The sequence below is a fragment of the Scyliorhinus torazame genome, chromosome 8 (genome assembly GCF_047496885.1).
Source record: "Scyliorhinus torazame isolate Kashiwa2021f chromosome 8, sScyTor2.1, whole genome shotgun sequence".
Classification (NCBI taxonomy): domain Eukaryota; kingdom Metazoa; phylum Chordata; class Chondrichthyes; order Carcharhiniformes; family Scyliorhinidae; genus Scyliorhinus; species Scyliorhinus torazame.
Window position 1 is genome coordinate 13,868,787 of NC_092714.1, and position 13,767 is coordinate 13,882,553.

The window sequence follows — 13,767 nt, forward strand, 5'->3', positions numbered from 1 at the left end:
GTGCTCGGCCTCACCTCTTTACAATTTATATGAATCATTTGGATGAAGGGTTCGATGTTATGGTTGCCAAGTTCGCTGATGACACGTAAATGGGGGAGAAAAGTCCTTGTGATGAAGCCAAAGGTTGCTACACTAGCTGAGTGGGCAAATGAGAGTATAACGTAGGAAAATATAAAATTGCCCATTTTGGCAGTACAAATACAAACAAAGCATGTTATCTAAATGGTGAGAGATTGCATAGCTCCAAGATGCAGAGGGATCTGGATGTCCTAGTGCATAAATCACAAAAGGTTAGTACACAGGTACAGCAAGTAATTAGCAACGCTAGTGTTATCATTTATTGCAAGGAAAATACAACAGTAAGGAGGTTAAGCTTGAGTTGTACATGGCACTAGTGAGAGCTCGTCTGGAGTACTGTGTACAGAATTGGCCACTTTCTTTAATAAGGAATATGCTTTTTGTATTATAAATTTACAGTACCCAATTATTGTTTCTCCAATAAAGGGGCAATTTAGCATGGCCAATCCACCTTCCCTGTAAATCTTTTGGGTTGTGGGGGTGAAACCCACGCAGACACGGGGAGAATGTGCAAACTCCACACGGACAGTGACCCGGGATCGAACCTGGGTCTTCAGCGTCGCAAGCAGCAGTGCTAACCACTGCGCGGCACGCCCAATAAAGGAATATTTAAGGATTAATAAATATCCTACTGGTAAAGGATCCCCGTGGGAAGAGTGATCATACCATGAAAGAATTTCACACCGGGAGGAAACCCACAGAGACACCTTGTCCTTGTTTACCATTATTATTATTTTTCTTCAAATTTAGAGTACCCAATTATTTTTCTTTTACCAATTAAGGGGCAATTTAGCTTGGCCAATCCACCTACCCTGCACATCTTTGGGTTGTGGGGGCGAAACCCACGCAGACACGGGGAGAATGTGCAAACTCCACACGGACAGTGACCCAGAGCCGGGATCGAACTTGGGACCTCGGCGCCGTGAGGCAGCAGTGCTAACCCACTGCGCCACCGTGCTGCCCTTTGTTTACCATTATTAGTTGCCCAGTTTTACCCTTGCTTTCTTGCTAGCCTCCTCCTCACACTCCAACTTCTCCCCCTTTTGTTATTTTTATTTTTTTTAAGTCATCCTTTGCTGGTTTCTAAAAGCCTTTCCGGTCAGCTGGCCTGCCAGTAATCGTGGCAGGATTGTACAGCTTTTCTTTTCCATTGATACCACTCTCAACTTCCTCAGTCTCCATGAATGAATGGTGCCTCCCTCAGCAGGCTCTTCCTTCCTCGACAGAATATCTTTTCGTTAAGTGCGATGAAATGTAAGTGTTATCGCAGTCCCAGGTAACCATGGGGCTGCTTTCCCCTTTGCGGGGGAGCGCTGACTGGGGGTGGTTTAACCGGAGGGCGGAGGGCCGCCACTCCTCCGGCGAGGTTGAGAAGGCGGGGCCTTCGCGAGCAACCTCAGCCGGTCCGGGAATTGAACCCCGCGCTGCTGGTCTCGTTCCGCACCACAGTCCGGCCATCCAGCCAACTGAGCTGACTGATGAAATATCTCCTTGGCGGGCGGACTATGATGTAGGGAAACGTGAAGTTGTCCACTTTGGCAGGGAGAATCATAGCAAAATTCTCTTGCTAACAGCACTGTGAGTGTACCTGCTCCTCAGGGACTGCGGGTGCCCAAGAAGGCAGCTCGCCACCACCTTCTCAAGGGCCATTACGGATGGACAATAAATGCTGCCCGAGCCCGCGACACCCACATCCTATTAGTTAATTTTTAAAAATAAAATAAATGGATAGATTTCAGAATGCCGCAGTGCAGGGCTGCCCGTCATTGTCGGTAGAATCATAGAAACCGCCCATTGCCAAAGGAGGCCATTCGTTCCATCAAGTCTGCACCGACCCTCCTAAAGAGCACCCTACCTAGGCCCAATCCCACATTCTCTTCCCGTAAACCCCCCTAACCTTTGGGCACTGCAGTTTATCACCTAACCTGCACATCTATGGACTGTGGGAGGAAACCGGAGCACCCGGAGGAAACCCACGCACACACGGGGAGGACGTGCAGACTCCGCACACTCAGTTCCCCCCTCACGAGGGAATCTGGAACTAGAGGGCAACGTTTTCAAAATTCTCCCTTTAAGACAGATGATGAAGACATTTTTCTCTCAGAGGAGTTGAATGCCAGACCAGGCTCGATGGGCTGAATGGCCTACTCCTGCTCCTATTTCTCAAGCTCTTAAGATTGATGAGCAGTCCTTACCAGCACAAAGGAGGTTTTAACCGTCCTTCCTCCTTTTGTGAACTCTTTTGAGAGTGGGAGGGAAATGGTCTGGTGCTAGCTGGTCTGATATTCAGTCACACCGCGCAATGTGTGGGTGCGGTTGCAATGGGCAGAGAGATGAAGCTCTTCTCCCCTCTAACTTGACCATGAGCAGTGACGAGCAGAGGTCACAAGTCCAAATCTAGGATAACTCTCTCTTAATCTACGGTGTACATTCAAGGGCGTAGGATTAAGTCTGACCAGGAGAGACACACACACACACACACACACACACAGCTTCTACTAAAATACAATCAAAGCAAGGTCAACATTACCAGTTGCTGACTCTATCTGTCTCGGTCCTCTTACATCTATCTCTTTATCTCTCTCACCACCGCGGCTGCCTTCTTCTATCTCTCTCTCTCTCTCCCTCCGCCACCGATACTACCTCCTCCTTCACCTTTCCAACACAAATAATTAACGAGCTCGTCTACTTTGCTGGGCTCATTCATCATCGTTTTCCCATTGACATTTCCCTTCTTTCTGTGCAGAGGGAATTAGATGACATTCTGCAAGGCTGGAGGGACAAGATAACGTGACAAAGGCTTACAAAGGAACAGATAATACAGAGCCATGTCTGCGACTGAATGAAGGTCCTTTCAATTCCTGTGGGGATTTTTCTTTTTTGCGCCTGTGTGGGTTAAAAGGAAAGCGATGAGGCCGAAAGGTCAAATCTGACCCCCCTTCCTTTATTCTCCCAAGCGCAGGACGGTAGGGAGAGGAGGAAGAGAGAGAGAGTGCTCTCTCTCATAAACAGTACATTCACTGTTGAGAATATGCCCTTGAAATATTGACCATGTCAACATTCTCCTCGAGTCACCTGGCTCATGCCACCCAGCACCTGGTGGAATGTCCACCTTCCTGTGACCTCCACCCTCTGGCGACCTCCAGCCTTTCAACTTCCAACAACAAACTCCTCCCACTCCCTCGCCAAGGTCGCATGGGTCAGGGTGCCCTTGCCTTGGAATCCAAGGATGATTCATCAAGCCAAAAGCAAAACTGGACACAGGAGACACACACAGACACAGAGACGGAGACACACCCACCCACGCACACAGACAGACTCACACACACTTGCACACTTACATCCACACCTACCCACGCACGCAGACTCACACTCACACATCCACACCTACCCACGCACACAGACAGACTCACACTCACACATGCACACATACACACCCACCCATGCACACACAGACTCACACCCACACAAATGTACACACACGCACAGACTCACATCAAGATCGATACACACAGACTGTCACACAGACACACCCTCACCGAGACGAAGACAGACACTGACACAAACACCGACAACAAGCTTGCACAGCCACATACATACGCACAGCTAAATGCACGCACAGTTGCAGACACACTCAGCAAAGGGAATGATGTGCCATTTAGACAGCTGGCACACAAAGCGAGAGATTGTAAGGAAAAGCTCTCTCCTGCTAAAGGGGAGAGCAGCTGCAGACAATAATTATGCCAAGTTTTTTTTTGATAAATAGGGTCAGTTTCCCTATCGGGTGTAACAAGCCATCGTCGAGCCGGAGCTGACCGAACATGCATTCTGAAACGGACAACACCACCTGCTTAACTCCCACAATGCTGACCAACCCAGCCCACCAGCTATCTTCCTTTTGTCCAACAAAGCACCTCCATTGCACCACGCTAACGTAGGAATACAAATATGCCCACAATCTACCCAGATCGACCCTGATCTCAATCCCATTCCCATCAAAATCTGGGGAACTCAATCTGGAATATGTTCAATCGCTCTCAGCCTCCGCTGCTCTAGCATCGCTGAGCGAAGAAGTTCCTCTTCATCTCGGTCTTTTTTTAAATAATCTTTGTTGTCACAAGTAGGCTAACATTAATGAAGTTACTGTGAAAGTCCCCTCGTCGCCACACTCCGGCGCCTGTTCGGGTACACAGAGGGAGAATTCAGAATGTCCAATTCACCTAACAAGCACGTCTTTCGGGACTTGTGGGAGGAAACCGGAGCACCCGGAGGAAACCCACGCAGACACGGGGAGAACGTGCAGACTCGGCACAGACAGTGACCCAAGCCGGGAATCAAACCTGGGACCCTGGTGCAGTGAAGCAGCAGTGCTAACCACTGTGCTACCGTGCTGCCCTAATAGGTCTTCTTCAATAGGAGAGAAAGGATTTTGCTGGGTGGCAGGGGGGGGGGGGGGGGGGGGGGGAGGTAGGAGGACAGAGAGAGAGAGAGAGGAGGGGGAGGGGAGAAGTGCAGTGCTGCAGTGGTGGTGGTGATGGTGGGGGCGGAAGAAAGCCAGGTGGGGGCAAAGAAAGAGCCAGGGGGTGGGCGGGGGGGAAAGAGAGGTGGGGGAGGGACGAGAGAGAGAGAGAGAGAGAGAGGCTGGGGACAGCAAGCGAGATTGAAGGGCGGGCAAGAGGGAGCACGGAGCATGAGAGGGGGAGCAAGAGGGGAGGGGAAAGAGAGGGGCAGGAGAGGTGGGGATGGGAAGGGGGCGATAGGAGGGGGGAGCGTGAAGGGGGCAAGGACGTGGGGAGAGTGAGATGGAGGGGGAGAAGAAGGGGAGGGGAGGGGGCGAAAATTGGGGAGAGAGGGGGGGGAAGGGGGTGTGTTTTTAGGGACAGAAAGGAGGGAGACAGAGAAGGGAGTGAAAGGTGGTGTGGGCAGGGGGGGCCGGTGAGACATGTGGGAGGGTCAGGAGAGATTGGCAGAAAGAGATGGAGAGAAAGGGTGGAGGGAGAGAGAGAGAGAGAGAGAGAGGGAGGGTGTTTCTATAAATTGCATAATAGCAGAAGTGAGCAGCCCCAATACTGACTGTTTGGCAACATAAGTAATTGGATATACCAATCGTGGGGTAATGCTCATTGTAGATACACAGTAAGAGTATAGGTGCAGATAAGGGAGCATTCCACATTTCAAAAGGCTGTATTTGTTTGTGTTCCTGTATGCCTATGCACATCTGCTGATCTCTCTTTGTCTGTATATGCACCTGAATGCGTATCTATGTTTGCGTGTCTATTTTTGTCGGTGTGAGCATTTCCCATGTTAGACAGTGTATGTGTTTGTATGTACATTGTTAGTAAGTGGCGTGTGCTTTCATATGTCTGCCTGTGTGCATGTGTCCACCTGGTTTCGTGTCTGCCTGCTGGTGTGTGTATACCTGTTAGGCTGTCTGCCTGGCTTTGTGTGCGAGTATGTGTGTGTGTTTGAGAATATTGGACAGAAAATGGTCTGGTGTTCTTCAAAACAAAAGATCTGAAATCCTCTCTGTAGGATACAAAGCCTCTTTGAAGTGTGTGAGCAGCATTATTTGCATATTTTCTTAATTAAATAATAGATGTCCTTGCAGATGTTCTGTGACTAATTTTTCCAGGAAACAGTGACAGAGATTTCTCCCTGACATACTGAGACATCAGTGTTGCCTTGTTGATTATCTGATTTACAGATTTTTCCTTCCCTCTCCCTTCTCCATCTCCCTCTCTCACATGCACAATCTCTCTTCCCCTCCCCTATCTCTCCCCCCTCTCTTTCCCTCCTTCCCCTTCTCTTTTTGCCCCTCCTTTGTTTTCTTTCTCTTCCCCTATCCGCACCTGCCTCCTCGTCCGCCTTTCTCTCAGCCTTCTGTGTATCTGTGTTCTTGCTGAAAGTTTGAAGGTGGGTTATGCTGACCTTGTGGCTTCATCAGGAACACAGCAAGGGTTGAGCTGCCTGCAGACAGACGCACTCTGCATTCACCAGACACAAACCTTGAGAGTAAAGTGAAGGACATTTGGAGTCTCTTCAGAGCTTGTTGTGTTTAGTTCCTTCCTCCATACTGCCCTCCCCCTTCCTTCTTCATTTAAAATTAATTATTTGTCGCTCTTAACCAGTTCATTGCTGGTGAACTCACGCAAACAGGATTTGATTTCCTATTTTCACCTCCCAGTTTTAGTTGTCTTCATCTCCTTTAAGGAAGGGCCCCTTGAACACCTTCACAGCACACACACACTCAGACACACACACACAGACACCTACACACACAGACACCTACACACACAGACACCTACACACACAGACACCTACACACACAGACACCTACACACACAGACACCTACACACACAGACACCTACACACACGCAGACACACACTCACTCGAATGCATACTCACACGCACACACTTACACAGTCGCGCGCACACACTTGCACATGGACACACTTGCACGCAGTTACTCGCACGCACACACATATGGGGATACTCGCAAACGCGCACACGCAGACACTTGGATGCAGACACGTGCGCACGCGCACACACACGAGACTAGGGCGAGAGAGTGGGCCTAGATTGGGGGCTCTTTCGGAGGGTCTGTGCAGACTCCTGCCCTGCAGCAATTCATTTGCCTCGTCCATCTATTCAAATCAGCCTCAATAATGTATTGCTCTGTTGGCCAGACTGTGCACTGTGGGTCGCACATCAGGCAATGTGAGGAAAATGCAGGCCTCACTGGGGCAATGGCAACCTGTGTCTTCAATTCAGTTCATAGAACAGATTCTGAAATCACAGAGGAAGGCTATTCTGCGCATCATGCATGTCCGCACACACTCCCAGTTCACATTTATCAATCATTCCCATTATATTTCCCAGCCAAATTTCAGTTCACGTGGAGCCTTTACAGCAAAAGACCTGAAGACTTTATTCCATCCCCCTAGTTATTACAGCATTTGAGAATCCTACTGAGCTTCACGTCCAGTGAGACAAATTTACTCTGAATATGTAATTGGCTGCATTGCGAGAGTGACTGGCATTACCCCACTGGCTGCATTGCAAGAATCACTGGCATTACCCCACTGGCTGCATTGCAAGAATCACTGGCATTACCCCACTGGCTGCATTGCAAGAATCACTGGCATTACCCCACTGGCTGCATTGCAAGAATCACTGGCATTAACCCACTGGCTGCATTGCAAGAGTCACTGGCATTACTCCACTGGCTGCATTGCTAGAGTCACTGGCATTGCCTCACTGGCTGCATTACAGGAGTCACTGGCATTAACCCACTGGCTGAATTGCAAGAATCACTGGCATTGCCTCACTGGCTGCATTACAGGAGTCACTGGCATTAACCCACTGGCTGCATTGCAAGAATCACTGGCATTAACCCACTGGCTGCGTTGCTGGAGTCACTGGCATTAACCCACTGGCTGCATTACAGGAGTCACTGGCATTAACCCACTGGCTGCGTTGCTGGAGTCACTGGCATTAACCCACTGGCTGCGTTGCTGGAGTCACTGGCATTAACCCACTGGCTGCGTTGCTGGAGTCACTGGCATTAACCCACTGGCTGCGTTGCTGGAGTCACTGGCATTAACCCACTGGCTGCGTTGCTGGAGTCACTGGCATTAACCCACTGGCTGCGTTGCTGGAGTCACTGGCATTAACCCACTGGCTGCGTTGCTGGAGTCACTGGCATTAACCCACTGGCTGCGTTGCTGGAGTCACTGGCATTAACCCATTGGCTGCGTTGCTGGAGTCACTGGCATTAACCCACTGGCTGCGTTGCTGGAGTCACTGGCATTAACCCACTGGCTGAGTTGCTGGAGTCACTGGCATTAACCCACTGGCTGCGTTGCTGGAGTCACTGGCATTAACCCACTGGCTGCGTTGCTGGAGTCACTGGCATTAACCCACTGGCTGCGTTGCTGGAGTCACTGGCATTAACCCACTGGCTGCGTTGCTGGAGTCACTGGCATTAACCCACTGGCTGCGTTGCTGGAGTCACTGGCATTAACCCACTGGCTGCGTTGCTGGAGTCACTGGCATTAACCCACTGGCTGCGTTGCTGGAGTCACTGGCATTAACCCACTGGCTGCGTTGCTGGAGTCACTGGCATTAACCCACTGGCTGCGTTGCTGGAGTCACTGGCATTAACCCACTGTGCCACCCCACGTACAAGCGGGAAACCTACCAAGTTCCCAATTACCAGAAGTGTTTAATTTCCCAAGAGCAGAATTTTGGGGAGGAGGAGCCAGAGCAATGGCTGTAATGTTATCTCCCAGTGCAATCTGCCCTGACCTTCATTAATCAGTAAACACGCTTGACCCGACCGTAAACTTTCCCGTAGAAGCTACAGGTAGCTCTTAAATTACATGCCTGCCCAGAATCTGACATCATTCCCGACTCAACTCAACAGAAACACAGTGATCAACAAAGAGATTAGACGGCTGAAGAATTGGATTCGACAGGAAAGGGGATTAGACAGCAGTGGGCAGGAAGATTGTCGGCCGGTGTGGGGGAGGGGTATCATGATGTGCGATGTTGTCATTAGCTTTTCACTGAAGCACTTATCTAATACCAACAGTAAACTGCATTTATATAACACCTTTAAGGTGGAAAGACGAGACGCAGAATTTGACACTGAGGTGGCAAGGAGGTGTTAGGAGAGCTAAAAGCTTTGTTGAACATGTAGCTTTTCAGGCATGTCTTTAAAGGAGCAGAGGGAGAGGGAGACAGATAGATATAAGGGAGGGAATTCCAGAGCGCAGGATCCAGGCAACAGAAGGCCCATCCGCCAATGGAAATTGGAAATGCGCATGAGGATCGAATTAGAGAAAGGTCGCACATTGGCCAGAATGTTTGCAGATTTTGGGTTAATGTCTGCTTTTGAAATGATTGAATCACAGAATCTTTACAGCGCAAGAGGAGGCCATTTGCCTCATTAAGCCTGCACTAGCTCATCGAAAGAACATTCTATGTAGCCCCACTCCCCTGCCTATATCCCCGGTAACCTTGTGCATTCTTTCTTTTCAGATAGCAATCCCATTCCCTTTTGAATACCTCGAGCAAACCGGCCTCCACCACCCTCTCGGGAAGCTCATTCCAGACTCCGCCCACCTACCCTCTGGGTCAAATACATTTTTCCTCATGTCATCCTTGCCCCCTTTGCCCATTATTCTAAATCTGCGCCCTCTGGTTCTTGATGCTCTCTTGAATGGACACCTGTTTCTCACTGTTTACCCTGTCCAGACCCCTCAGGATCTTGAATATTTCTGTCAGGTCCCCTCTCAGCCTTCTCTTCCCCAAAGTAAACAGTCCCAAGCTCTCCAACTTATCCTCGTAGCTACAGTTCCTTATCCCCGGAATCATTCTTGCTTTAACAGTGAGCTATAATTCGGAGTCAGGGCGTGGTTAACTTTTGACACTACAGAACTTGAGTGTTTGTTGAAAAGAGAGACAGGTTGTCAAAACTTTTTCATTTTACACTCATCAGGTCTAACACAAGGGGTGGGAATTTCCAGTAAACCCCACAGAGTATTTCCCCAGTGGCGAAGGTGGCCCACAATTGCCAGTGGCGGGACCTTCCAGTCTCGCTGGTGCCTCCGGGGTTTTGCGTGCCGTGCACCCTCGACTGTCGACGGGGAGGGGTTTGCCATTGGCGGGACCGGAACGTCCCGTCAGTGGGAACGGCTGGGAAATTTCAGCCAAGAATGACAAATATTAAAACAAAGAAAAAAAGCCTTTAATGCCCCTTTGCTTTCTTCATGGCAAGGCCTTGGCCAACCAATCAGTACCCTTTCTCTCGGAGTAACAGGTCTCCTTTCTCAGCGAGTGCGTGTTTGCAAGGCGGCCTAAAATAATTTGGGCTTGGAGACCTCTTGTGGCATTGCTCATAGTACGGAGGAGGTTGCATTGTCTTTTAGGTAGAAGAAAGTTGTACCATGTAACGCACATAGTATTATCACAGAATCATATAGCACAGGGGGGGCATTTGGTCCATCATTCTTATTTGAAGAGACTGTCCAATTAGTTCCATTCCCACGCTCACCCCCATAGCTCTACAAATATAGGAACATGAGGAGGCTATTTGGCCATTCGAGCATGCCCCGCGATTCAATAGATCACGGCCGATCCTCTATCCCAATGCAATATTCCCCGCTTTCTCCCCATTCCATCTCACAAAATTATCCATCTCTTCCTTGAATACATTTCAGTGAATTAGCCTCACAGAATTTCTGTGGTAGAGAATGCCACAGGTTCATCACCGTTTGAGCAAAGAAATCTTTCCTCACCACAGTCCGAGCTGGTCTACCCCACATCCTGAGACCGCGTCCCCTGGTTCTAGATTTCCCAGCCGGGATACACATCCTCCCTGCATCTGGTCTGACCAGCTCCGTTAAGAGTTTTACACCGTTCCAATCTTTCCTTTTCAAGCATACCTCTGACTCCCTTTCGCAAGTCACCCCTGAAGCTGCGGCAGGACATTTTCGAATGCCTCCCCCACACCCACACATCTCCCAAAATATAAAAATTCTCATCTCCCCTCTGGTTCATTCGTCACTCCCCCAAGCGCTCTCCGCTCCAATACTGGGAACGGCCGAACAATCCAGTTGTTGTTAAGTAAACAGAGACTTGAGGCCAGGGAGGTGAATTGATTGAGTGGACGGGGTGAAGTCGATCAGAGGCGAAATGCTCTTCAGGCATCGGAAACAAAATGACTGGCTTCCTTCGTCTAAGTGCGATGTTGAAGTGTTTTTTTAAAAATTACTTTTGGTACAAATATGGTTTTAAGAAGCATTTCCTCCTGATGGTCCAAGTGTCTTTGCACATTCCGACTGAGCGGATTAACTTAAACATTAAACAGAATATTGCTGGAAGTCCCGTGTAAGTAGTCGCACTGAATTACCCTCTAATTTACTGTGACACAAGGAAATTCACACACACATCCTGCTTTTATGATAGATGGTTTGATGTGCGATAGATGATAATTACATATTTATAACTGAGGGATGAATGACAGGCAAATAGACGGGGATATAGAGATAAGCATTTCCAGTATATTCATTGTGTTGTGCAGTGAAGCAACAGGTGACTAATATCTTACATAATACAGCTCAAGCGCAACCATAGCAACGCCAGTCTCGATGTTCGTGAGCTGATCCTCTGTAGCAACGATACTCTCGGAACATCGAGACTTGTCCTCTGAACTCTGTACCCACGGCAGTTATTGGACCGCCTCAGTGAGTGGAGGGAAAACAAGAGGGAGCATATTGAGTGTGGCACCGAGGAACAGGGACCTCAGGCCGAATCGCACCCTGTATCCCGGGACTTAAAAAAAATGACAGAGAGGCCGGTTAATCATGACAATGCACGGGAACCGATGAATTAGGAGGAGTAGGCCATTCGGCCCCTCTGTCCTGCTCTTGATAGCCCGTAAGATCTGTGGCTGATCGGATTGTGGCCCACTCTGGCCTACCCCTGCGGCTCCCTTGTGAGTTCAGAATCTACCTATCTCTGCCTTAAAAATATCCCATGGTCCTGCCCCCACCGCTCTCCGGGGAAGGGAGTTCCACACACTCACGAACCCCTGGGAGAAAAGATTTTCTCCTCATCTCCATCTCAAATGGGAGGCTCCTTATTTTTGAAAGTGTTCACTGGTTCTAGTCCCGCCGCCCCAAACACAATTCAGGTGGCGCTATTCCTCATGATCTGGCTCAGGTAGTGAGTCAACAGGCTATTCAACCTGTGTGGCATCACAACCCAGTCCAGCCATATTCGGTTCTCAGCTGACATCAACACACTCTCTATCCTATCCGTCTCCCTCCTACATCCCCCTCACTTCTCTCGCTCAGTCTCTTCAGTGCGCACCCTCCACCCTCTTCTCTCACTCTTGTTCCCTCTCACTTCGTTTTTTTAAAATTTTATTACTTTTATCAGAGTTACAAAGCCAGGGCTCAGACTGTGGACAGGGGCAAACCCAATCCAGCTGCTCGCCTGCTCCAAAAAAAAACCCCAATTCAAATTGAAATTGAATCCAATTCATGGTCCCCACAAGAGGGACGTGCCCAGATCTAGGTATTACACCCCTCTTTAGCAGGAGGCTTTTGGCTATCAAGGTGGAGAACCAGGCCAAATTCAACCACTCAACCACCAAGAAACTTCAGAGAGTCGTGAACGCCGCCCAGTCCATCACACGAACCTGCCTCCCATCCATTGACTCCATCGACACCTCCCGCTGCCTGGGGAAAGTGGGTAGCATAATCAAAGACCCCTCCCACCCGGCTTACTCGCTCTTCCAACTTCTTCCATCGGGCAGGAGATACAGAAGTCTGAGAACACGCCCGAACAGACTCAAAAACAGCTTCTTCCCCACTGTCACCAGACTCCTAAATGACCCTCTTATGGACTGATTTCATTAACACTACACCCTGTACGCTTCATCCGATGCCAGTGCTTATGTAGTTACATTGTCTGTGTTGTGTTGCCCTATTATGTATTTTCTTTTATTCCCTTTTCTTCTCATGTACTTAATGATCTGTTGAGCTGCTCGCAGAAAAATACTTTTCACTGTACCTCGGTACACGTGACAATAAACAAATCCAATCCAATCCAATCATGGACATTTGTGTAGCATCTTTTACAGCCGCACAAAGTGCTTCACAATGAAGGGCGTATTTCTGAAGGATACTCACTGTTGGAATGTGGGAAGTGAGAAATGCCAACTTATGCACAGAGAGCTCCCACAAACAACAAAAATGACTAGATAATCTATTTCACTGGTATCATTGGCCCAAAACACTGGAAAGAACGTTCCTGCCTTTCTTCAATGCGATGTGACCTTTCTCATACACCTGAGGGGGCAGGGAGGGGCTGGGCGGCATGCCTCATATGAAAGACTCCCTCAGCTCCAGGAATGTTGGCTTGGATCTGTGCACACAGGTCTCTGCCAGAGGACTTGAACTCACAACCTTCTGACTCCCAGGCAAGAATGCTACCCACTGCGCCACGGCCTACACTGCTGTTCCCTTTGCGTTTGAACTGCAAGCTTGCTACAAAGCCCAAGAGCTTTTCGAGACAAGAGGGGGTGGAAAGCAGGGGACTAAAGGCCAGTTAGCCAGGGCCAAAGAGAGAAATCACAAGCCCGGTTGCCTCCTTTGTTTTGGGGTCCTTTATTCAACCCGTCCCCTCCCTCTTTCATCCTCCCTTTCAATGTGGTACACTTTAGAATCATATCACAGAATATACAGTGCAGAAGGGGGTAATTCGGCCCAATGAGTCTGCACCGGCCCTTGAAAAGATCATCCCACTTAAGCACACATCTCCACCCTATCCCCGTAACCCCACCTAACCTTGTTTGGACACTAAGGGCAATTTAGCACGGCCAATCCACCTAACCTGCACATCTTTGGACTGTGGGAGGAAACCGGAGCGCCCGGAGGAAATCCACGCAGACACGGGGAGAACGTGCAGACTCCGCACAGACAGTGACCCAAGCCGGGAATCGAACCTGGCACCCTCTAACTGTGAAGCAACAGTGCTAACCACTGCGCTACCGTGCCGCCCATTTACAACCATGGCTTTGTCAGACAAGTACTCAAACATGATTGTTCATATTATGCAACCAGCTCTGCTTCTTTGAACCTGACCCGACACAATATCTGGACAGCAACATACAAAT

The 13,767-nt window shown here is 49.2% G+C and overlaps 1 protein-coding gene across 3 annotated transcripts in view; it reads right to left on the minus strand.

Annotated features, from left to right (window-relative positions):
- Positions 1 to 13,767, minus strand: part of nrip1a (nuclear receptor interacting protein 1a) — a 210,795-nt gene that overhangs the window by 144,676 nt on the left and 52,352 nt on the right. The window contains exon 1 of one of the 3 annotated variants that reach the window (XM_072513110.1): positions 6,007 to 6,139. The exons of the other annotated variants lie outside the window; for them this stretch is intronic. The gene's annotated coding sequence lies outside the window, so the exon portion shown is untranslated. Of the gene's footprint in view, positions 1 to 6,006; positions 6,140 to 13,767 lie in introns of those variants that run through there. 3 annotated transcript variants of the gene reach the window in all.